The following is a 25,462-nucleotide window of genomic DNA, read 5'->3' as shown; positions in this document are numbered from 1 at the left end:
TGATTTCTTTGACACCGGGAACTCCCAGGTGAGGAAACTCTCTTTACCAATGAAGGTTAGCACCTCTACAACTTATGGTTTTAGAGACTTGCCTAAAACACAGAGATTAAATAATTTTCCCAGGGTCAAACAGCCGATATATGTCAGATCTCAGCCAGCGTTCTCTATTCATTGTGCACAATGAGGAGGGAATTTATTTGAAAACTTAGCACAACTTTATCAGCAAGGTCATATCAAGAATTTGGGGTGGACCAATAAAAATGACTTCCTCAAGCCCAAGTGATCTTTTTTTTTTTTTCTTTCAGATGGTTAGAATGGCTTGAAAGCTTCAAAACACTCTTGGTTCTCATTACAGGAGCTGATTTTTACAAGAAGATTCTTTTCCAATTATTTTCATTTTTTGTTAGTAGTTTTTACAGTTGCTCTTCACCTCATTAAGCTTCACTGGTTTCCATATTACAACTGATATTGATGTTTAACATTTTACATGGCTTTTTTAGGTGTATGATTGTTGAAGAGAATTTTCTTTTCATCCCTCCCCTCCCCTCTCCTCTCCTCCCTTCTTCTCTCCCTGTCTCCCCTTCTCTTTCTTTTTTCTTGGATTACAACCAGCTGGGCTTTCTCCCTCATCTTAAAAAAAATAGTAATGTAATTTTATTAGTCCGTGTTATTGGAATGTTGTTTTAATGGGCTGTTCAACTCATGATGTCTTAATAAACACCAATCACTCATTACCGTATGCCTCCCTGACTTTTACTCTGCCAGGTTTGAAATGCCCCACCTCCTAGAACTTTCACTTTCATTAGTCGGTAATCAGTTCCCTAATTGAACAATTTCTCATAGAAGTTATTTTGACTTTTTAGCCAGAATTTTCTTTTCCTAATTCCTCCCTCATGCACGCCCCCCCCCCCCCCCCCCCCCCGTTTCCTTTCCTTGTTTGGTGTTACTTGTTTCAGGAATTAGCAGCTTTTATCAACTCCTTCCCCCCCCACCCCACACACACATATACACATACACACTCACATAGTTATTGCTTAGCTACATTTTCTGATTTGATTCCTTTAATCTTTTCTCCTCATTCAGTCATTTCCAATATTTCCATTCCTTTAATCATTGGAGTTGCTCTTCTTTGAATTATATCCAAATATCCGAGTACCAAGATCCCCAAGAATAAATGCAATAGTGCAGGTGAGGTCTCACTAGAATAACACAGAGAGGAAAATGAAAGGGCATGGACATTTTTAGAACGTTTCCTAACCCATTAAATATTTGGACATAGCCTATTTACTCCATGACCATTTTCACCCCTACAGAACAATACTTTTTGTTTACATGTGCAGTCAAGCAAAATGTATTTCCATATTAGCCATATTGCAAAAGAAAACACAAACAAAATAAAACAATAAAAATAAAGTTAAAAATATGCTTTACTCTGCATTCAGAGTTCCTCAGTTCTCTTTCTGGAAGCAGACAACATTTTTCACCAAAAGACTTTAGGGATTGTCTTGATCAGAGTAGCTAAGCCTTTGGAATTTGATCATTCTTACAATGTTGCTGTTACTGTGTACAATGTTCTCCTGATTCTACTTACTTCACTTTGCATGTCTACATGTCTTCCCAGGTTTTTCTGAAACTACCTTGCTCATCCTTTCATGTGGCACAGTAGCATTCTGTAATAATTATATACCACACCTTGTTTAACCTTTTCACAATTGATGGGCATCCTCTCAATTTCCATTTTTTTTTTTTTTTGCCACAAAAAGAGCTGCTAAAACATTTTTGTACAAACAAATCCTTTCCCCATTTCTATTATCTCTTCGGGAGACAAACATAGAAATGATATTGGTGATTGAAGGAGATGCACAATTTTATAACTCTTTGGATGTAGTTCCAAATTGTTGTACAGAATGATAGCACTAGTTCACCACTGCAACAGTGGCACGAGTCTCCCAATTTTCCCATATACTACCCAGAAATTGTCATTTTCCTTTTCTATCATGTTAGTCAATCTAACAGGTGTGAGGTGGTGTCTCAAGGTTGTTTTAATTTGCATTTCTCTAGTCAGTAGAGATTTAGAGCAATTTTTCATGTAACTATGAATGGCTTTGATGTCTTCTTCCAAAAACTGCTTCAAGAACAGTACTGTTGACTAGCAGGAGATAAAATGTTCATGTGGACTAGGACTAGGACTCAGGAAGACCTGGGTTTAAATCCCATCTCTCACATTTATAACTCTAAATTGAATAGACTTAGTAAACTGCAAATTCCCATATAATTATGAGTGGTAACAAAAATGGCTGTGTCTATAATGCGGTAAAGCTAGAAGTCATTTGCATGCATTATCTTATTTGAACCCCACAATATTTGAACCCCACAATAATCCTATGAGATAGGAATTGGATGATCCCTCTTTCATAGATGGAGAAACTGAGGCTCAAGAAGGTTGGATTTGCCCACTGTCACAAAATTACTAAATTGTTGTAATTTTTACTTAGAGAATGCTTTCCATTTTTGAAAGTGTTATTCTCACAACATGTCTACACAGTGATATTATTGAGATAGTATAAGCAAATCCTACCATTTGGTCACAAGACAATCATTCAACTGGTTATAGAGATTGAGATTGGCTGCTTGATAATGATTCAAGCTAGTACTAGAGCTGCAAAAATGATTATGAACCACATTCTGTTATTTACTTACTACATGGTACAAAGATCATTTCTATGGAACTATTTACCTCCTGCAATGCTATTTTGGTGAATGCCAAGATTTAGCAAAACCAGTTAACTATATTCACAAACAAATGTCTGTGATTCTCATTTTCTATAGGTTGTCTTCTCTTTCTATCTCTTCCAGGCTTCTTCCTTTCTCTGGGACACTCTGTCTTAGATCCAGGTTGTCCAATGTGCTCACCTTTAGTCACTACTAACTGCATGGAAAAGAAAGGAGAAAAGATAATCACTTCACTTATGTCAAGCACTGGAAATATACACGGAAAATAGATTTGGTCTTCGTTGCCAGAGTTCATAATCTAACTGAGGAAAATACTTATAGAAAGGTTAAGATACAGGGCAGATAGATTCATTGTTCCTTAGGATCAATGGCAGTGTATAGGAGAAGTCCCAGGAGTCCTTAAGGTACAACAGCAAAGCAGATGTCAGTGTCTCATATCTGGAGAGCATATATCCTTAGCATATAATAGTGGACAGAAGGATTCTACTTAGTGACTCTGTTCATTGAAAGGACAAGGGTAGCCATGTTCATCCACGAGTCTGCTGGGAATGTAAGATCCTGGTGGGATCTAGGTAGATGATGCATGGAAATGGGCTGAGGGGACTAGAGAATGGTTCCTGCACTGGTCTGTTTGGCTCTGCTCACTAGTACCTGTTGGTGAGTTCTAGGAGGGGGAGGATCACAATGGAGATGTTGGGAAAGGGTCCGAAGTGGGTCTGACAAGCTCTGTCTTGGTCAATCCTACCTGATGAATGGTTATGAAAGGTAATGATGGTGTTGGACTGGGAATATTGGGGGAAGAGATCCCATGGGGCTGGAGTAGGACCAGATCCAACCTTCAGTATTTTGTTGTGAACTCTGGGAGACAAGGCACAAAAATGTGGTGAATGGATATTCTCAATCATGTTTCACCAGCAACATGCAGGAGAACCAGGAAGTGCCCATATGTGAAGTCACTGCATAAAGACATCAGTCTGATGGGTTCTGAATCTTCTAGAAGTTAGATTTCAACTTTCCTTTCCTTCCCATCTCCAACACTTAATGGACTTAGAATGAGTCCATTCCCTCTACCTTGCACCTTTTTAAAGTGCATGTTGTCTCTCTGGTTAGAATAAAAAAAACAAAACAAAACAAAAAAAACTCCTTGGGAAAGGAAGACAGGGAGGAAGATATTCAGAACTCAAAATCTTGTAAAATGTGAAAAAAAGTTCTTTACTTAAACTTGGGGAAAAATAAAATACTGTTAACATTAGAAAAGCAAATAAGCACCCCAGCTCTCCCTTCAAGGCGCAAGAGAATGCTTCCTCCGGGCTTATTGCCTGCAGTTGCTCTTTCCCTGTCCCCACTGCTCAACATCCCTGACTTCCTTATTCTTTTAAGAGTCATCATTAAAGAACAGTTCTGTGCTTTGATAGCAATCAGAGAAATTTTCTGAATGCAAATCCCAAAATGGAGGTACATAGGTATTTTCAGCAGTAGTGCCCTCATAGGGCTAAATATAGGCTCCAGAAAGGATACATTTGATGGTAATGAAAACCATTTACATGCAAAAAAGAAAAAAAAATAAACTTTTTGAGGGTAGAGGCTTTCACTTTTGCCTTTGTTTTCCTACAGCCTAGCAAAGCCCCAGGCACAAAGTAGGTGCTTAATAAATGAATGTTGTTGAGTTGATCATTGATCTAATTATTACTAGGCAAATTCTCTGTGAGTGCAAGCTGTGTCTTTGTCCTTGAAATCTCTAAAAGGAACATAAACATTTTGATGATTTTTTTCTCCCTTTGGTCAGAATAGATCAGAGAAAAGAGGGTGGAGAATATGTATGTAGGCAGATGGTGGTGGTCGGGGCTGGAAATGAAGTAATTCTACTTTCTTCTTCATCCTCAGTTGTCCTGTGATCACAACACTCAGGGTTAAACTTCATGCAGTGCTTATCATTCCCTGAAGACAAGTCTTTATAGATCAACTGTCATTTTAGCTGAAGTCAAAAAACCTTGTCATTCATTAGAATTGAAAATTGGGTTTGTACTGTATACAGCATCAGGTCCCTCAGCTATTCTGGGTAGGATTTCTATTAAATTCAGTGAAGTTTCTCTCTGAAGAAAGACTGTAGCATCAGAACCTTTATTCGCTGAGGGGCCGAGTTTTTCATTTTCACAGCTCAACATCATGCCTGGTAATAAATTGACCTGAATTGCAGTCTTAAAACTGTCAATTTGCACTTTCCTTTGTATCTTTCCTTCTCTTAAGAATGTGTAGAACGGTGCCAGGGGACGAACGTTGAAAGAATGCTTTCTCCCCCGCAGCCCCCCAATGTAATTTACAAACCCAATTCTGTGTTTTCATTTCAAGATGGATTCTAGCTCCCTGAAAGCCTCAAGGTTAATATAACAAAGTTTTCTTCCCCAAGCTTACAGGTGCTTCTGGCTGATGCCTTCTGCTACTAATTGATATTTACCACTAAGTGAATCTGAATGTTGATCTTTTATTTTTTTCCAGTGAAGAAGACACAGTGCATTTCTAGGTCAATATCCCATCTAACCACAACAGAATGTAAATGTCATTATCAGACAGAAAGCAATGCATTTCTTCAAAGACGAATACATGAAAGGGGGCAAGACTAAAGATGGAGACAGTTTCTGGGCGTTCACAGGTAAGCTGATCCTTAAAGATTCTAGGAGATTAGTGTTCTATCAAACAACAGAATATCTTTGGCAGGAAGATTAGGGGGAAGAAGAAAGTGCAGGAGTATGGAGGACAGATGTATCTATCGAGTGTAAAAGTCGCTCTGATTAGAGCTGGGGAAAAAGTTTTGAAAATCTGGGGAGTGAGCCAGCTTATTTTATTTTTAAGTATTTCAGATCAGATGATTATAACAAGCATAGGCAAATATAATTACAAAAGTTGGAAGCTTAAGACACACACGTGAATGCACGCATACACACACACACACACACACACACACAAATGCAACTCAGCAACCGCACTGCTCTTCTTTCCTAGTGTTATCACTCTACTGTTTGTTGCTTGGTGGAAATGATGTGTTGGGACAATAAGAGAACTATTTTGCATCTTCCAGAAATTGATCAAAGTAACCAGAAGGAAGCCTTTTGGCAGTTAACTGTCTCTATGAAACAAGAAAGAGAAAAATGGGAAGAATCAGAGACTAATTGCATGAAAAACCAAGTATAGAAGCAAGGAAATTCTGTTCCTCTAATTCTTTGCTTTTGAGAAACTCATCCATGAAACAGAGGAATAAAGTAACACTGAAAAAAAATCATTTAGGATTATTTTCAGGGATAGATTTTTAGCAATAAAAAAACTTAGAGAGACTTTTACCCAAGTCTGAGGTAGCCAAAGTGAAAAAAAAAATTGATTTTTTTTTTTTAAAGTACAAAAATCTGAAACTTTGGACCCATTTGTAAATAGCCGTTTGTCAAGGCTTGGGCGATTGTCATAATTCCATATCAACCGCAATACATCTCCTGTCCCCTCTTCATTCACCCCCATCACAGACCATACTCATTTTTAGGTTTGAGGGAAGGAATGAAAAGAGATAGCTTATCTACTGAACCACTGGTCTAACCACTAGGATCTTTCCTCAAGCTCTAAAACACCGGTGGGAAAGAGGTAATGAAAAGGTAACTGTTGAGAGTCTCCTGAATTTTTTTCCTTTTGGCAAACCACTCTTTTATTTTCTCCATTTCTGACTGTTTCTCAGGAACTCAATTAAGCTGATTAGTTTGGGAAAGCAAAAGGGAGTGAAATCGCCATTCATGCTTAGTCTCAAGGTCCAAAAATCTTTAGTAAAAGGTGGGGAGGGATATATTTTGAAAAGACATTATTTGGAATTGAATGATAGTGAGTGTGTGTGTGTGTGTGTGTATTTCTGTATTGCTCTTAAGAGGAGATAGACTCCCAGGTTGCCCTGTTAAGCATAAATCCCAATGAGGTCACTGGTAAAATAAATAAAAGGGAAGGGGACAATATACGGAAATGTATTTTATAGAGGCACTTTTTTTGTAGTAGCAAAGGAATGGAAGAAAAGAAGCATGTTTATTGGGGAACAACTCAACAAGCTATGGTCCATGAATGTAATGGAAAAATACTATGCTGTTAGAAATGATAAATATGTTTATAGAGAAACATGAAAAGACACATGGCTTATGAACTGATACAAAATGAATTAAGCAGAATGACTGAAAGAATCCATTTGGAAAGAAGAATAAGAAAACAAACAAGACTGAATGCTGTAAAATGATGATGATCATGGTTTGCCTCCAAGAAGAAACAGAACGTATCTCTTCCCTTCTCTGAAGAGGTGGGGGAATATGGGTATGGAACATTTATGACAGGCTATTCCAAAAGCTTAGTGCTTCATGCATTCAGTAACATCAGATTTGTTCAATATTTTGGTTAGTTTTGCTGAATTTCCCCCCCACCCCGCCTTTATTCTTTATTGTAAGGGGAAGGAAATTAAGTTCCTGTTCTATGCTAGTCATTGTCCTAAGCACTTTACAAATACTATTTTATTTCATTCTTACAATAACGCATGGATGGAAGTGCTATCTTTATCCCCATTTTATAGTGGAGAAAACTGAGGTAGAGAGTAGTTAAGCCACTTGTCCAAGGTCCTAAAGCTAATAAATGCCTGAGGCCAAATTTAATCTCAGTTCTTCCTGACTCCAGATCTAGCACCCTTTAGCTGTCCAGGATGGGACAGAGGAGGGAGGAGATCTTGGAAAATATAGACGATGGAAAAATGAGAAAGGTGGAATGAATTTGTGAGTGGTATATGTATATGGCTTTCCCGGATGAGGAAACTCTCTACTAAATTGTACCACTGCAAATTCATATGCTTTCTGGTATGTTTTTTATTAATTTTGCCAAATGTTAGTATCCTCATCCCTAAAATACATTACAGTTAACTCCTTTGCACGTATTCTCTTTATATTTTTTTTGCTTATGTTTATCTTGGTATGTGCTATTTCTCTAAATAGAATATAGCTCCTTTTAATATATTGTATTCATTCATAGTAGGCACATCAGAAAGGCATGTTGATTGATTCTCTACATCTTGCTGTCTTCAAGAGAAACAAAAGACAGAATTTTTCCTTTATTTTTAAAAATGATTTGGTTAAGCTTTTGGTTTGTTTACTTGGCTTCTGTTTCAGATTAATTTTGTAACATTTTAGAGGTTTCATCAAGATGAATTCATCACTAGTCATTTACTGTGTGACATTCTTTAAGTAGGATGAAGTCTCTGTGACAGTGACAGTAAGTCCTAACCCTTGGACTTAGTGATTTTCCTTCATATTCTGGTCATTGATTAGTGTTATGTTACAGTTTTTGGTCTTGTGTATATGATGGAAAACAGTGGTTTTTCCCATAGCACAGAAATCTAAACAGACTGATAATTAAGGCACCTGAAAACCAGAACTACGGGAAAAAAATAGAATCAACCAAAAGACAAGCAATCAGTGATCAAGAGGAGATGGGACCTTTGCTTCTTTCTTGTTCAGAAATTAATCACAACACATTGAGCTGATTTACTTCTCTAGTCATGGCAACTAATGCAAGGAAGAAATGATCTTTAAGATACCAGTTAAACACTATGGATTCATTCATGGACATCACCAGTAAGACAATTTATATTAGAATTTGTCTTTAGGAAGTTATTTGATAATAATGCTCATGTCTTGCTTGATAGTGTCGGTATCATTTATTTTATATTTATTTATATCTGTGCATTAAAAAAAAAATTGCCTGAATTTTCTTAGAGACTTGAAGAGAGGGGAAGAAAATGTAATCATTTAGCTAAAAAAATTTTCAGGTCATTTTCATTTGAGACGTATGAACAATTTTAGAATTTAAAGAAAATTGAAAAGCCAAAAAATGTTATAGCCACTAGTTTTGTCTGTTAGCTGATACACTTCATAGCCCTCTTCACCTCATTCCAGCTAAATGTAAGGTTCTTAAGGGCAAGCACTATCTCACTGGTGTGGTTCTAGTTCCTAGTATAAGACCTTGAACTTCATAGGCAGTTAACAAGCTGGTTGAAAGAATTGATTACCAAATACCCAAGAGGAATCCATGATTATTTTAAACTATTTGCCATTCACTAAGAAGAAAGATAAATTCTTTAAAAGAATCAAGAAATAGTTCATTTTGATGGTAACAGTCTGATTATCGCAACATGGAAGGATGCATTTGACAGTTTGGCAAAAATGACACTTTTAGGGCTGAAAGAAAATTTATACATCTTCTAATCTACCACCCCTGTTTTGTAGAATGAACCCGAGAAATTCAGTAACTTGGCTAGTTAGCTCTCCTGACTCCCAAGTTCTATTTTTTTTCTATCACACAACTCTGTCTGTATCATTGTATTGGATAACCTAAGTAATAAAAGCTCAGCTGTTCTCCTGGCTTCAGGAGAGTGACAGTTCATGGAGGGCAGCTTACCTACAGACACATTTTGTTTACTTTCACAACAGTTTCCTAAATGGATTTCAAAGTAGGAAACTGGGGAAAAGAGTGGAGGAAAAAGTAGAATAATTTGGATGAATTTCAATATCTAAGAGGGAAGGTAAGAAGAGAAAAGAAAAAAAACTTTATTGAGTACCTACTATGTGTCAGACATTGTGCAGAGCACTTTACAAAAACCCTGGGAGGTATGTGCTGTTATGACTTGCCTTTTATAGCTGAGGAAGCTTTGACAGAGAGAGATTAAGTGACTTACCAGGGGAATATAGATAGTAAAGTCTGTGGCTGGATTTGAGTTCAGGTCTTCCTGACTCCATCCATGCCCATCACTTTATACACTATAAATTTTAAAGTTTCAAAATAAATTGATAGCACAAACTTTGCTAAATAACGTCTAGGTTCTAAACCAGATTATCCTTTGCTACATAACAATAATAGCTAACATATAGCAAAACTATGTATTAGATACTATACTAAATGCTTTTACAAATGTTATTTCATTTGCCCCTGATTGTTATTCCCATTTTGCAGGTGAAGAAACTGAGACAACAGAATTCAAGTGACTTGCCCAGGTTCACACAGCTAGTAAGTGTCTGTGGCTGATTTTGAGACCAGGACTTCCTGACTCCATGCCTATTCCTCTATCCACTATAAGCTTTAAAGTTTCTGAATAAACTGATAACACAAACCTTGCCAACTAATTCTGTGCCATGAACAATGTTCTATGCTGTTATGTCTAGATTCTAAACTAGATTATCCTTTGCCACATCAAAAGACAGGTATTTATGTTTATGAGCATCCCTTTAATTTCCTGTTAGCTATTGGTAGATCATGTGGACTATTAGTGATTAAGGGTGGAATGAGTACCCCAATAAAATTATTTTAGAAAGGGAAAGTGAAGAATGATTTTCTTAATTTAAATGACAAGGGGAATTTAGATAGAAAGTATTCAATCACCTAAGCAGGACATGGAGGTTAACTGCTCTAACCTTATGATAAACGTTAGGAGATAGCCAACGAGTACAAGTGGCCATGAGTATCTAGTTAATATCCTTTTAAATTTATGGAGGAGAGAAAAAAATCTATCTGGTGCTGAGATTTCCTGAGACCCACAAAATAGATGTCTGTTTATTACAATTCTGATAATATTATTACTACTCACTAATAAAAGCTGGAAGCAAATTGGGCCATTAGTCATTACTACCTGTTATATCTTTTAAGTGGACAATGTTTTTCAAGTAATATGAACGATCTCATGGACTGTAATTATACTGAAGAGTCAGTAACTACATCCCTTTCATTTTAATAGCACTATCAATTTTATAGATGAAAGTTTGAATGAAAACTTCAGGAAACTTTATTTGTCGGCAGTCAGCCAAAAATGGAATTACAGTGCTTAGTGGCTTGGAAACGAAAATAATTTATTGAAACTCACATAGATCTCCATTTCTTGTGATGCTTGTGTTTGTGTGCCTTAATGACCTGGTATAATTATAGTAGAGTAGAACATTGTAAACCAGACTAGTAAAACTTGTAGGAACTCAGAGAATCTTAGAATTGAAAGGGACTTTAGAAACTTTCTAGTCAACTTTACCCCAAGCACCATTTACTTGAGAGATGAGGAAATAGTCCCTAAAGATGAAATGAAAAGGTGGCCCTTTTTTTTAAGGTCATTGAATCAAGGGATAGAAGTAAGTCAAAATATAGTCATAATTCACAATCCCTCTTAATATAAATTTGTAAAATATTAGAGCTGGAAGGTACTTTAGACATCGGTTCAGCTGCCTATGTTAGGCAACTGGTGGTCCAAGGGTAGAAAACTGGACCTGGAATAAGTAAGATCTGAGTACAAATCCAACCTCTCATACCTACTAGCTGTGTGACCTTGGGCAAATTACTGAACCCCTGGTTGTCTCAGTTTCTTCACTTGTAAGATTGGTATAATAAAAGCACCCACTAAACATGTTATGAGGATCAAATGAGATGATATTTGTCAAAGTGCTTAGCACAGTATTTGGCACATAATAGGAACTATATGAATGCTTATTCCCTTTCCTTTCCTTTATTAAATTGTAAGTCAAGGAAGGTGGAGTGTCAGATCATGGATTTAGAGCTGTAAAGGCACTCTGAGGTTGTCTTGGTAAATAAATGAAATTAGCAACAAATGGAATAAAATTCAGTCTGAAGAAGTAAAGAATACTAAGTTGAGATCATTCACATCACGTAAGGATGAGCTCATATGTCATTGACTTCAAGTCATGGGGATCTCTCTTCTCATGCAGGAGAAGGGAGGGAAAAAGCATTTATTAAGCCCCTAGTGTATGTTAAGCACTGTGCTAAGCCCTTGACAAATATTATCTGGATATCAACTCTCTTAGCCTTGGTTTCCTCATGTGTAAAATGGGAATAATTTTACTCATGGTACCTATCTCAAAGGGTTGTTGGGTTGAACACCTAAGATAATGTACACAAAGTACTTTGCCAACTTAAGGTACGATATAGCAACCATTGTTATTTATGTTCAACACTGCACATCAGTGGTCTAGATGGGACGAGAACAGAGATCATCCTGTCTCTCATTCTAGGGCTTTTCTCACCACACCATGGACTGTCCTCTTTAGGTTATATGGTGAAGACTGCAAAAGCAAATTCACAATAAACTCAACATTGTCTCCCAGATTAGAGAAAAAGAAAAATGAAAAAGCAAAATTCTAATATTCCTTCCTTAGACTTGCAACCATGATTTATCTTTCCAATCAAGGAAGCAATTCTTCCATTTTTGATTAGTGTGATCTACCTGATCATCATTTTTGTCTTTTTAAAAAATTATTACGTCATCTTACGGCTATGATCCACATTTAAGCCACATTTGCATAGCCTGCATTTGGGCTGTTCTTGCGGGGATGAAGGACTCATGTTGAGTAATAACTTCTTCACCAATGCAAATTAAAAGACAAATAGCTTGTTGTGACCAACCTTATTATTTGTTCTTGGAGGTTGAACATAAAAACTTCAAGAGGCAAAATCAAATTAACAAAACAATAAGAGCAAAAACACCCTACTTTTATCCCTCTGTTCTGAATTAACTACAATTTCATATACATATATATATATATTGAAATGTGTTGTTTTTCCTTTCTTCCTTGATGGCATTACTACATCAATTGCATCAGTGATAGTACTGAGATAATGCTAAAATCCCTCTCCAATGCGTTCAATGCCTGGTTAATGTCTTTCCTCCCAGTCTCCTACCTTCATATTAGGGGACTTCACCCTACATGCTTATAACCGCTCAAATACCCTGACTTCCCAGTTCCTCACCCTATTCAATTCCCATGACTTACTCCTCCATTCCCACAGGCATCTCAGATTCACCAGAACTCATTATATTTTCTCTTAAATCCTTTACCTTTTCAGTAGTTATTATTAGGGCACCAGTCACCCAGGCTCATTTTTAAGGTGTATTCCAGTGTGTGTGTGTGTGTGTGTGTGTGTGTGTGTGTGTGTGTGTGTGTGTGTGTGTGTGTGTGGAGGGTGGGAGGGAGGGATGTAACTAGCAATCCTTGAGATAAAAAATAGATTCTTCTGATTCTTCTCTGTCTAGAAATCTGTAAGACATGAGATCAAATAACTTTTCAAGGTCTCCCTCACCTCTGCAATGCCAAGATTTTTCCCCAAAATCACCTATCCTTTTTAGTACATTTTAGTACATTTAGTATATATATTTAGTACATTTAATATATTTTTCTAATCATTGGTAGTTGATATTATTTTAGGTTTACCAGGAACTGATTCTTAATTTTCCTTCAGGCACTGAATCTTTGCATACCAAGTTTTCTGGTAACAGCTGGAAACCCCTAATTATAGTTCATGGGTTATACATTCAAAATCTGTAAGCAAACCTTGAAAAGCAAATATCCCAATTTATAGACATAATTTCTGAATCCTAGAGACTCAATTATCAAGAGAGTAGGAAACTAACCCTCCTTAATTATTCTCCTCTTCTTCCACCCAAGGGGTTAAATATATATTACCACCCACAAGCTTCAAGAAAGAAGCCTTTATTAATACTTAATAACTCAGACATGGGGTAAAAATTTAACTAAAATATATTATCTCTCTTCTTGTACCTTATTTAAAACCGTAGAAGAGTAGTGCTGGAAAAGGGCTTTGGAGATGTTCTGGTCAAAACTACTCATTTTGTAGTCCAAGAAACTGAGGTCCTATGAATCGATTTTGGCCTGGAAGGGACTTTGAAGGTCATCTCTAAGGAAACTAAGGAGCTGAAAACTGTCCAAAGTTACATACATAATTTGATATAGTAGACGGAATATTTAACTCAGAGCCAGGAAAACCAAGGATTGACACTGGATAACTATGATGTTACTTAGACTTAATTTTCTTTTTTTTAAGGGGTGATGCTATGCTATAAGAAGTGGTGAGCTCAAAGACTTTAGAAGACTCACATGAAATAATGAAGAGGATTTATATACAGTTACAGCAATGTTATTTTAAGAATGACTCTAAGTGAAAAAGTTATGTACCCAAATTACCTATAAAAGACATATGAAGAAAGATGCTATCTGTATCTAGAGAAAGAACTGATGAGTAGAAGTACCTATAAAATAATTGTACACACTTATACACACATACATACATATCTTCTCTCTATGTATCTGTGTATCTATTAATGCCTGTTTCTGTCTAATGGTAACCATCTCTAGAGTGGAAAAGGGGAGAGAAGAAAAAAAATTACATGATAATTTTGTTATATATTTGAAAAGAATAGCAAAATAGATTTGTAGTTTCATGTATAAGTACCTTCTTTATTAGGTTACAGAAATGCTTGTTTTATTTTATACAAAATTTTTTAAAAAGCTCACCAAGAAGGGGGGGGCTAATATCTACAATATTAACCTTACAGGGTGCAATGACGATTAAATGAAAGAATAAACTTAGAGTACTTTATAAAATTTAAAATGCCATCTATGTATCAGTTATCATGAATGTCATCACCGTCATCAGAATTATTATGATTTATTACTATTATTAATAGTAGTGGAAGCAGCAGTATTGTGGTTATTAGCTGTAGTAGTATTAGTAGCAGTAGTGGTAGTAACAGTATTAGTAGTGGTAATAGTGATAGTGGTAGTAGTGGTAGTGGTAGCAGCAGCAGCAGCAGTAGTAGTAATAGTAGCAGCAGTAGTAGCAGTAGTAGTAGTAGTAGTAGTAGTAGTAGTAGTAGTAGTAGTAGTAGTAGTAGTAGTAGTAGTAAGGACAGTATCAACAGCAGTGATTGCAGCAGTAGTAATAGATAGAGCCAATATTCAAACCAAAGTCTTCTCTAAATCTCCTACTTTTTCTATGACAAATTTGGAATCTAAAGCCAGTGCTAGAATCAGAGTCTACTGACTCTCTACTTCTCTCTCCTTTGTGCTCTATTGCTTATAGCAGTTGAAAGATGGATCAATTAAAACATTACTGGAGCATGATCAGAATATAAGCATCTTGTTGTATGCTGTTTTCCCATTTGGAACATATCCCTCTCACCTTTGCTTCAGAGAAGCTGCCTGATGAGATATTTGAGTGTGGGAAGTATTTATTTTCTTGTTCTTTTTACATGAATGCTGATAACTTCAAAAAACAAAATAACCCACAATTTAAAGTGTGATAGAAAGTGGTACAGAATCAAAGCAATAATTTTGTGCTCATGGACCCAAAGTTTCCATTCTACAGAACTTCCATTTTAATAGTGTAAATTCTATAATCTAGAACAAATTAATATTATACAATTCATCACTTTTCCCCAAAAAATACAATTGCCTAAAATAGGCTACTTTAATTTATTCTCAATGATCAATAATATTTATTGGGAGTAGGATTTTAACATAGCACATTTTTTTTTTGCAGGAATTATTCAGAAGCTGTTAATGACTGAGCTCCATGATACAAACTGCAAACATGCCACCAGAGCCCTTTCAATGGATGTTTACTCTTCTTGGTAACTGGGGAATGGCAATATGTCTCTCACTTATTCCAGAAAAGGCAATTACAGTGGTCAATAAGGCTACATTCCATGCAGAGTAGGACTGGTTTAAGAATAAAGGCAAACATTTTCTCCTTTCCTTCCCAATATTTTTTGCTTTTGTTTGGCTTTGAGCATGTTTAAACTAATTATTGAAGTACTTAACACAATTTAAACAAAATAAAGGAGCCAGGAAAAATACAATTTGCCTGTATTTGTCACACATGAGACTTCTTGGCATTAGTCACTATCTAAATGTCCTGAGGGTACTGGTAATATGAAGAAGAAAATGCATGAAATCCTCACTGATTCTATATTTCAAATACACATCTTGTATTGGTTCACATAATTGGTTAGCTTTTGAATCTTCAAATCCATGAATACACTTTCAATCTTTACTTTCATTTTTGTGCTGTCTTCGGGATAATTCATTCTGGCACCCAACTGCCTGCAAATTTAATATATCCTTTTCTCAGTCTATTACTACTTTGAAGAGGATCTGTCAAAATTGATCACAAGTTGAATATGCAACAAATGAGTAATAGTGTTTATTTTTAAAAAACAAAAGTAAAACAATATTGTTACCTTTTTAGAAAAAAAGATGTGGTATTGAAGTTGTAGAAATTAATTTCCCCTCAAATTCAGCAAATAAAAAAAGCAAAATTTATTTACTTATTTTTTTTAATCTGTGACATCTTTACTTTGCAAAACTGGAAAGGTCCTAGAGAAAAGCCCTAACGATAGTTCAGAGGGAAATCAATCTTTCTTTATACTCAGTGCTACAGAACCCTAAATAATTATGAATTTAATTGAAATTGAAGCTGTTTAACCTAATGAGGAGAAAATAAAAAGGTTAAAGGGGTGATTTGATTAATATCTACTAATATTTTTAGACTGTAAGAAGAAGATGGTGTTGTTTTCTAGGCCCATGGAGTGATAAGCAAGAGAAAACACTGAAGCTAGTATAGAAAAGGTTTTGCTTGAAAATAAGAAAACCCTTCCTACAATATGTCTAAATTGGATACTTCATTAAGACCAACTGAAGGCTTCATCAATGAAATTTCGAGGTCCCACTAGCCTGGAAAGATGAGCAGTGGTGTTTATTTTTCTTTGTCTGAGGACCAGAAATTCATCACCAGGTTGACAATAAAAGGATAAATTCTTCCTCTAATGGCTCTTGAAGACCAAATCTACTAACTTATCTAGGACTTGCAACCTGTGATTACAATCTGTGATTAAAATTATAGTGAGTAATTCCCATACTGATTAAATCACAGATCTTTAGAGGAAGAAGAAACAATGGACTAAGTTTTAGGGAAAAAATGTGTTAATTAGCTCCATGAACTTCATTCCTTTGGGCCTCAGTTTCCTAATCCAGGTGTGTGTGTGTGTTTGTCCTTTGTTGCTGAAGACCACGCCATCAGAGAAATGATGACATGACTTGCACTTTATTTTGCTTTGAGTGAGGGAATTTGGATGGGAAGGCCTATAAGATCCCTTCCATGTCAATGATTTCACAATTTCTCAGTCAACATAGTGCCGGGGGTCAGACTTATCCAATATAATTTCTTCACTGCGTTATGAAACGGGACCGGTGATAAGTATGATCCCCATTTTAAAGATGATGAAATTGAGACCTAAAGAGATGATATGACTTCACATCCACATAGCCACTAATGATCAAAGCTCAAATCTCTTATGCCAGGGCCAGTTCTTTAATGATTTCATCGGCTTGTAATGAAATAATGAACTGGATTATGTGAGGGGAGTTTCTGAATCCCCGTAACAGTTTATCGTCATCACGAAGAAAATGATCACTCTGAAAAGACATCTACCATCTGAAAAACACCCAAGGGCAACTAGGTGGCACAGTGGATAGAATACCAGACTTGGAGTCAGGAAGACTCATCTTCTTGAATTTGAATGTGGCCGCAGATCCCTACTAGATGTGTGATCTTGGGCAAGTCATTTAACCCAGTTTGCTCCAGTTCCTCATATGTAAAATGATCAGGAGAAGGAAATGACACTCAAATATCTTTGCCAAGAAGACCCCAAATGGGGTCACAAAGAGTTGAAAAGATTGAAAAAGGACTAAACAACAACAATGCATCCATTTCCACAATTTCATGATGACTGAAACCTACTATTATTGAGTCATAAAGACTGAATGAGTTAACTAGGTTTTAGTGGTTTCCTCTTAAAAGTCCTTGTCTTTATCCAGACTGCTCAAGGTACTACACAAAGTACTCTCTGATTCGCCAGCTGCTGATGCTCTCCATCTCCAAACAAGCTTGTATTTGTATTGCATATATTCTCTATATACTTATGTATGTGTATGTTGTCTCCCTCAATAGCATGTGACATCCTTGAGGTCAAGGGGTATTTCATTTTTGTGACATGTGTTAGTTGCTAAATTCATAGAGATGCAGAGAAACTTTGGAACTCAAAATTTTGTATAAATGAATGTTGAAAACTAAAAATAAATAAATTAAAAAATAAAAAAGTTCATGAATGATTGACTATAAAGTATTCATCAAAATAGTAACTGTACCATTCCTATTTCCACGATAAAAATGGAGATGGTGGAGGACATTGTTGTATTACCAAGACATCATACATAAAATTTGATAGAATAAACTTCATAAATAAAATTAAACACTTACTGCTCTGCTAATTCTGCTAGTTGGTGTGAATGTAAAGATAAGAATGAACAATTTCTGTCCTCAAGGGATTTACGTTGATTGGGGTCCTTTGTCTATCACCCTACTTTGGACACTCTCAAACTTATCAAACTCCTTTCTTAAATATGACACCTAGGACTTACTACATCTCTCTAACTGGATTCTAATTAAGGCAGATCACAATAAGACTATTGCCTCCTGTGTTCCTACCACATGTTTTTCTATGTAACCATAGATTTCATTAGATTTTGGGGCTGCCAAGTCACATCCTTAGCTCACAGATTTAGCAGTGCCTTAAAATCCCCAGATCTTTTCTCACACAAAAAGAAAAGGCAAATGGCAGTGGGTGTGCCCAGGTGTTGATACTGAGTCCTTATTTCTTGACTGATTAAGATGTTGCTCAGGTACTGTTGAAGTCTCTCTAACAAGCTGTGAAATTCTTTTGAATAAGTTAAGTGCTTGACAAAGTATAATCTCATGTTGCCCTATATCCAATGTGGCCCTTTGATACCACTTTGATGATTGATCATCAAAGCTAGTTCAAGTCCCTGAGGTATATTCTGGCCACCTGATCTTTAATAAGTTTGTTGGAGTATAAGAAGACCATAGCTAAGGGCAAAAAGCCAAAAAAAAAAGGCGGATTTTTGAGAGACATCACCATTAAAATGAGTCTATAAAGCCAGCTCTCCAGGATGTATTTTTTTTTTCAATGAGTTTTGCATAATCTATTTTTAATCAGAGTAAAAATGGGAAGCATCTCACTTGAGGCTGTCTGAATGGCAAATATTTTCGTTTCTGTTGTTTATCCTGGCTGTTGATTGAAATGGTTTATGTTGCCAAGATTCCACCAAAAGTCATTTTCTTGAGCCACTCATCTTTGCATTTTAGGTAATCGAGGAATGTCATAGTATGCAGGTAGTTTCAGATTTCCATTCTGAAAGGTAGGGGCTCTATGTTTTGCTTATACTATTCAGAGGTGGGCTCTCCATATTCAGTTAATGATGAGATTAGTGTGAAGACCATTTCTGATATAGCCAAGAAGACTAAGAGATGGGCTTTTTTTATACACAAGATAGGTTTTTATACTCAAGTTCACTGAATTGTATTATTTTAGAGCTGAATGGCCATTTTGTGATCATATATCCAACTGCTTCATTAAAGTAAAATGAAAGTATTATAAAAGTTTGGAAGAGACAATCCAGGGAGCCAAGGTAGTGGAGTAGAAAGACACACATAGGGAGGCTCTTCCCACACAGCCCATAAAATACCTGTAGAGAGGGACTCTCAACAAATTTTGGAGCAGCAGAAGTGGAAAACAACAAAGTGGAGGAGATTTCCAGCCCAGGGTTACCTGAAAGCCTACGAGAAACATCGGTTGCATGGGACCTGGAGCAGAACCCAGCCCAGCCTTGGCTGTGCAGCACAGCACAACTCTGGGAGGAGGACACATCGGGGGCAGAATCTCCAGTCCCAGCAGCAGCAGTCCGCAGATCCCTCAACCCACAGGTGCCAAAGGTCAGTGACAGGGTTTTTTCAGCTGAACGGGAAGGGAGCAGGGCTTTCCCATAGCTCAGGCAGCAGGCAGTGGCCACAGAGGCCACATAGCAGCCCATACAGCCACCCTCATCCATTGTTGAAGCATAAATCTCCTGGGGGCACTGAGGAGTTGAATATTACCTCAGCCCTGTGTAGAGGCCCTGAGGGAGCTGGTCTTTGTCTCACATTGAATGGTGGCACTGCCCCAACAGCTTAACTGAAAATCAGTCCCCAGTGCTGACTAGGAGGAACTGGAGACCAGGTGGCTGTGGAGAGGTAACTGCTAAGATTCTGGGCACAAAAATCCTTCCCTAATCCCAGACCAGTGTACACATTTGATTGTGCCACCTTGGGGGAACTGAGATCTTACAGATTCCCAGAGTATACCCTACTCTTGACAAAGGACCCAAAAGTCAAGTAACTGGTTGGAAAAAAGCCCAAAAAAGGGAAAAAAATAAGACCATAGAAGGTTACTTTCTTGGGGAACAGATATCTCTTCCCATCCTTTCGGATGAGGAAGAACAATGCTTACCATCAGGGAAAGACATAAAAGTCAAGGCTTCTGTATCCCAAACATCCAAAATATTCAATGGTCTTAGGCCATGGAAAAGCTCAAAACAGATTTTGAAAATCAAGTAAGAGAGGTGGAAGAAAAACTGGGAAGAGAAATGAGAGACATGCAAGAAAAGCATGAAAAGTGGGTCAACACCTTGCTAAAGGATACCCAAAAAAGTGCTGAAGAAAATAACACCTTTAAAAATAGTTAGCATTCAATTGGCAAAAGAGGTTCAAAAAGCCAAAAAATTTGGAACCCAAAATTTTGTGGAAATGAATGTTGAAAATTTACATAAATTTAAAAAAAGAGACAACCCAATATGGTGAATCATTAACAAACTTTGTTTTTCTTTGGCTTTAAAAAAAACATAAAAAATAAAAAAAATAAAAGTTTGGCGAGTGAAGAAATTGATGTAAAAAGTGATTTGTCTAAGGTAGTACAATCATTAGCTTATCTCAGTCCAGACCCCAGTGTCGTGACACCCAGTTGAGTGCTCTCTCCTCTTTCCCATACAGCCTCTATTAGCCATCAGTCTCTCCTGGCAACTAAATATATATGGTTGAGTTTTTATAAGCAAGCCTCACATTCACACTTGCTTTTAGCAAGTTCTTTGGATGATGTATATACGTATGCATGTTTGAATGTTCACTAAATATTTGCAGGCTTCACTGGGTACTGACCTCATAATTAACAACTTAACTATGAGTATGAACATGGTGGGCAATGTGCCATGTACAACCAAAGACAAATTCACCTCCAAAGGGGAAGGGAAGAAACTATAACAGACATTAATGTTGATTATCATTGCCTCAGCTTAAGAGAATATCAGACACTCTTTAAATTTCACTGCCAGGACCTATTCACATTTTTAAAAATATTTTGCATGGTTCTTCCCACCCTCATAGAATCTATTCTAATAATTCCAAATCCTGAGTTATTCCTAATACCTGTTAGGGAAAGAGCATTTATATAGTGCCTACTGTATACTAGAAACTGTGCTAAGTACTTTTTACAAATCTAATATCATTTGATTCTTAGAACTGCAAGGGAGATATTATCATCCCCATTTTAAAGTTGAGTAAATAATGCAAACAAGGGTTAAGTGATTCGGCCAGAGCCATGTAGAGAATAACTCTCTGAGGCTGGATTTGAACTGAGGACTTCCTGACTTTAGGTCCAGGCTTTTTCTTCTGTTCAACAACTCTCTTTTTTTAAGCTCCTTGAGAGCAGTGGCTATTTCTGTTTCATCTCTGTATCCCTGGGACTATCATAATCCCTGTTGGATTGCAAAATAGAATACCCATTGTAAATATATACATTGCAAAAACTTCCTGCTTTAGAGGAAACAGAACTAGACTCCTGGGCAAGAAACCTGGTTTTGAATTGCATTTTCATCAGCTCTTTGTATGGTTTTGTACTTCTGTACTTCATTGTCCATGTCTACAAAATTAGAGAGTTAAACTAGGTGATCTCTATGATCTTTTCTATCACAAATTCTAAGGTTTTATTGTGTAGTTCATTTGTATCATTTTATCATGGAATTTGTTTTTTTACTTTTCACATATTCCCTCAGTTCCACCCCCCCACCAAAGGTCTCAATGCTAAAGACATTGAGACTGAATCAGGAGAAAAATAACTTTTAAAATTCATTTATGAATTTTTGTGCTTATTTTTAAATTTTCACATATTGGAAAAAACCTATTCCAAATGCTTGTATATGCCTAATATTCAGAGCTATAACAAAGGCAGGGCAGATGGGATTTTCTTCCAACCTCACAAGTGTAACCTCACACTTGGGAGGTGCTGAAAGCATTTTCCTTGGAGGTGCACACTCCCCTGTCCACCTATCTCTCAGGGAAAAAATGAGAAAATATTTGTAAAGTGCTTTGAAAACCTTAAGGTTCTGCATAAAGCTAGCTGTTGTCTTGTTTATTAGCATAGTCAAAACCCTAATGAAATCTGAAGGTTTCCTAGGACATTTTCCCCTTCTCCTCTACTTTCCATTCTGAAACCCAGATATGCCCCACCCTCTCTTTTTACAAGATCCTTCTATTTCAATCTCCTGTCTCCAAGTGACAGTCTTTTCCTGTCTCAGCTTTGTGTTGTAGACTATGCTACACCAGGCTATTACTCTATTTACTGATTACCTTTTAAAGGGCATGATTTATCTCATACTGTGTCCAACTCTATATGGAAACCAAATCTGATGGGGCTCCAAGCTTATGGCTCATTTTAAAATAGATCACATGCTCATTTATTCAACTTACAACTGCTTTGCCTGTGTATGTTCATCCTACATAAAATAGGTCTGGCTTTGTGATCTTTCAACGAACCATATGAGTTAGTTATATATATTAGTTTCAAGTGGATTTACTTTTTAAGAGTCATTCACTCTGTATAATGCCATAGCAGTAGAGGGATTTTTAATGGAAATTAAACATATTGAGAAAGGTATTTCATGTAAGGCTTAAAATAAAGTATATTGATTATCTGTAATACATTTTTTCATTTGTGTGCAGAGGAATTTCATGTAGAAAAAAAGGGACTTTATCAACAGTAATGACTGTAGCATGGCATATACTTCAGTTATGTGAATCAAAATCCCACATCTAAATCTGTATTTAAGAGGAGCTTAGTCTTGGTTGCTCAAGAACAGAAAAAGGAAAGGCAGGATATGGCCTGGCATCCTCAAATACTTGAGATCAAACAATGGAAAATATTGTTACTTTCAGATATGTGGACCAAGTGAAATTAAAAAAAAGTAAGCAATAGTCTTAGAAAATCAGCAGAAAATGATCCACTTTTCATTCCTGTGGAGTTCCAGGAGCAAACTCTAATTTCATGTCAACATTATAACAAAATCAATGCCTTGACTTGGGAAATTGAATAAAGCTAGAATGTGGACATACCAGCCTTATAACTCTGCATGTGCCCCACTGTAAGTTCTAAGTGCCAAATCCATTAGCTTCTTCTCAGCCTCAATCTCCTTGAACTTCCTTCAGCATTTGATACCATTGGCAATGCCTTTCTTCATATTCTTTCTTTCCTTAACTTCTCTGTTTCTGCTTTCTTTTCTCATTGTCTGATACCTTATATAATCATTCTTTTTTCCCCCTTTCCTTCTCTTATTTAGATTTTCTCCTCTTACTTCCAGGCTGAGGTATTCCAAGGCTCTATTCTTTTCCTCCTCTTCTCTACCTCAGAGATCTCATTCTGGCGTGTATGTGTGTTCAAAGAGAAAAAGCATCTGTGATGTGAGGGCTTGCTGAGCCCTTGTCAAGGCTGCTTATCTGCCTTTGGTATTTACCTTTTACCCAACTCTGACCTGGGCTCCAAGCAGCTGTAGTATATGTATAGCAGCCATACACTGGGCAAGCATCTCGGCAGATAGGCTAAACCAGGCTGAGAGTAACCAATAGGCCTCAAACCCTTTGGTGAATTGCAGAGGGCGGTGCCTGTCCCAAGCCGACCCAGGGGAACAGGTGGATGAGAGCAGTTTGTTCCAATGGCCATGAAGATGGTTGAAGCAGGAGCTGTGGAGTGCTTAGAGATTAGTCAGACTTCAAAAATGTCAAGGTCATCCACTGTGTCTTGGGTCACCACCAGTTATCTGGAATTTTCTCTAGCCATTAGACTTTGATGACTCTGGAAGAGAGAGTGAAACTGATGACGCTGTGCAACTCTGCCTCACTTAGATCTAATTCTCCTATGAGCCAAGACAGGACCTGTGAAATCATCAGTCCTCTTCAAAATAGAAGGACAAACAATGTTCTTATGGCTTCAGGGGTGATTACCACATTCAGCCCAGGAGCCAGTTACACATTCCCAATTGCTTCTTGGAGCTCTCCTAGATATATCTCAGTGATGCCTCAAATTCAGCACATTTGAAACTGAATTTGTCATGCTTTTCCCCGAACCCTGACCTCCCTCACAACTTTAATTTCACTATGTTTGCTCACACTACCGGTCTTGAGATTCTGTACTATGTTATTTTCCACATCTGTATGCCTAACATACAAAAGGGACTTGATAAATATCTGTTGTCTTGGATTAGTTATTTAACTAACTGGGAATAGAAAATGGGTCCTACCATTTTGAGAACATGATCGAAATTTCATACTGCTGGCTCCATGAAATCAATACTTCTACTCCCACTTTGGCTTTGAATAACATTTTTTAGATCCTGTGTGCATTGTACTGTGTTAGGTTCTAAGGACCATTTGGTGGTGATGGTGGTTGTCCTTTGTCCTTGAAGAGGACCAAAATGACATCACTATGATAAAGTCAAGTTTCAATGTGTCTGTCCATGACTGATCAAATCAATATGAGCTTGGAATGCTCTACCACAGGTTGGGCACAAACACTACATGTGGACATTTAGGGACAGTACTGTAAATTTGCACATCCTGCATTTCCTTTGAGTTGTTTCAATTCTACTTTGCTCATAGAGCACAGCACTTTCTTTGATGTGGGCACACCATACTGAGCAGTCCTGTGCCAGTATCTCCCATGTCACACAACCAATTCCAGAGTTCTAGAGAGAGACCTTGAGAGTGTCCTTTTATTGCTTCTTCTGACTACCATGTGATTGCCTATCCTGTGTGAGACTATAAAATAGTCTTTTTGGCAAGCATACGTTTTGCCTTGGAACTACTTGGCCAGCTCATCAGAGTTGCACTCTCTGAAGCATAGTTTGAATGCTTGACAGGTTAGTTCGAGTAAGGACCTCAGTGTCTGGAACCTTATTCTGGCAGGTGATCCTCAGAATCTTCCTAAGACAATTCAAATTGAAGCTATTCAGTTTCCTGGCATGGTGCTGGTATATTGTCCATGTTTCACAAGCATACAGCAATGAGATCAGCACAATAGCTCTGTAGACCTTCAGTTTAGTAGTCAATCTAACATATCTCTTTTCTCCCACACTTTCCTTCAGAGCCTTCCAAACACTGGGTTAGCTCTGGCAATGTGTGCGTCAACCTGTTTATCAATGTGTACATCTCTGGAAAGTATACTACCAAGGTAAGTGAGCTTATCCACAGCATTCAGAACTTCTCCATTTGCTGTAACTGATGGTTCCATGGATGGTTGGTGTGGTGGCAGCTGATGGAGCACCTATTTTCCTTAGTGTTAATTGTTAGACCAAATTAGCACAAACAGCAGAATGGATCCATACTTTGTTGCATCTCAGCTTCAGAGGCTGCACTGAGTGCACAATCATCTACAAACAGAAAATCATGCATCAGCACTCCCTCTACTTTGCTCTTGGCTGGTAGCCTTTTCAGAAAAATTGAAGAATTTACCATAAGTGCATTAGCTGACCTTGATGCTGTGTTCATCATCACTGAAAGCATTTGACAATGTGACTGAAAACATGATGCTAAAAAGCATGGAAGTAAGCACACAATCTTGTTTCACTCCACTGGTGACTGGGAAGGCATACGAGTATTGTCC

General features: G+C 37.1%; 1 long non-coding RNA gene across 1 annotated transcript; it reads right to left on the bottom strand.

Moving 5' to 3' along the window:
- Positions 1 to 1,079: 1,079 nt before the first annotated feature.
- LOC140511670 (uncharacterized) lies at positions 1,080 to 19,479 on the bottom strand. Its single transcript, XR_011969619.1, has 3 exons — positions 19,271 to 19,479; positions 2,738 to 2,929; positions 1,080 to 1,199 (listed from the first exon to the last, which is right to left on the bottom strand). It is a non-coding gene; the product is annotated as an uncharacterized lncRNA (long non-coding RNA).
- Between the last annotated feature and the right edge of the window lie 5,983 nt (positions 19,480 to 25,462).

This window comes from Notamacropus eugenii, chromosome 6 (assembly GCF_028372415.1).
Source record: "Notamacropus eugenii isolate mMacEug1 chromosome 6, mMacEug1.pri_v2, whole genome shotgun sequence".
NCBI lineage: Eukaryota > Metazoa > Chordata > Mammalia > Diprotodontia > Macropodidae > Notamacropus > Notamacropus eugenii.
The sequence above is the reverse complement of the archived record's forward strand: the minus strand, read 5'-3'. Positions and strand labels throughout refer to the sequence as shown.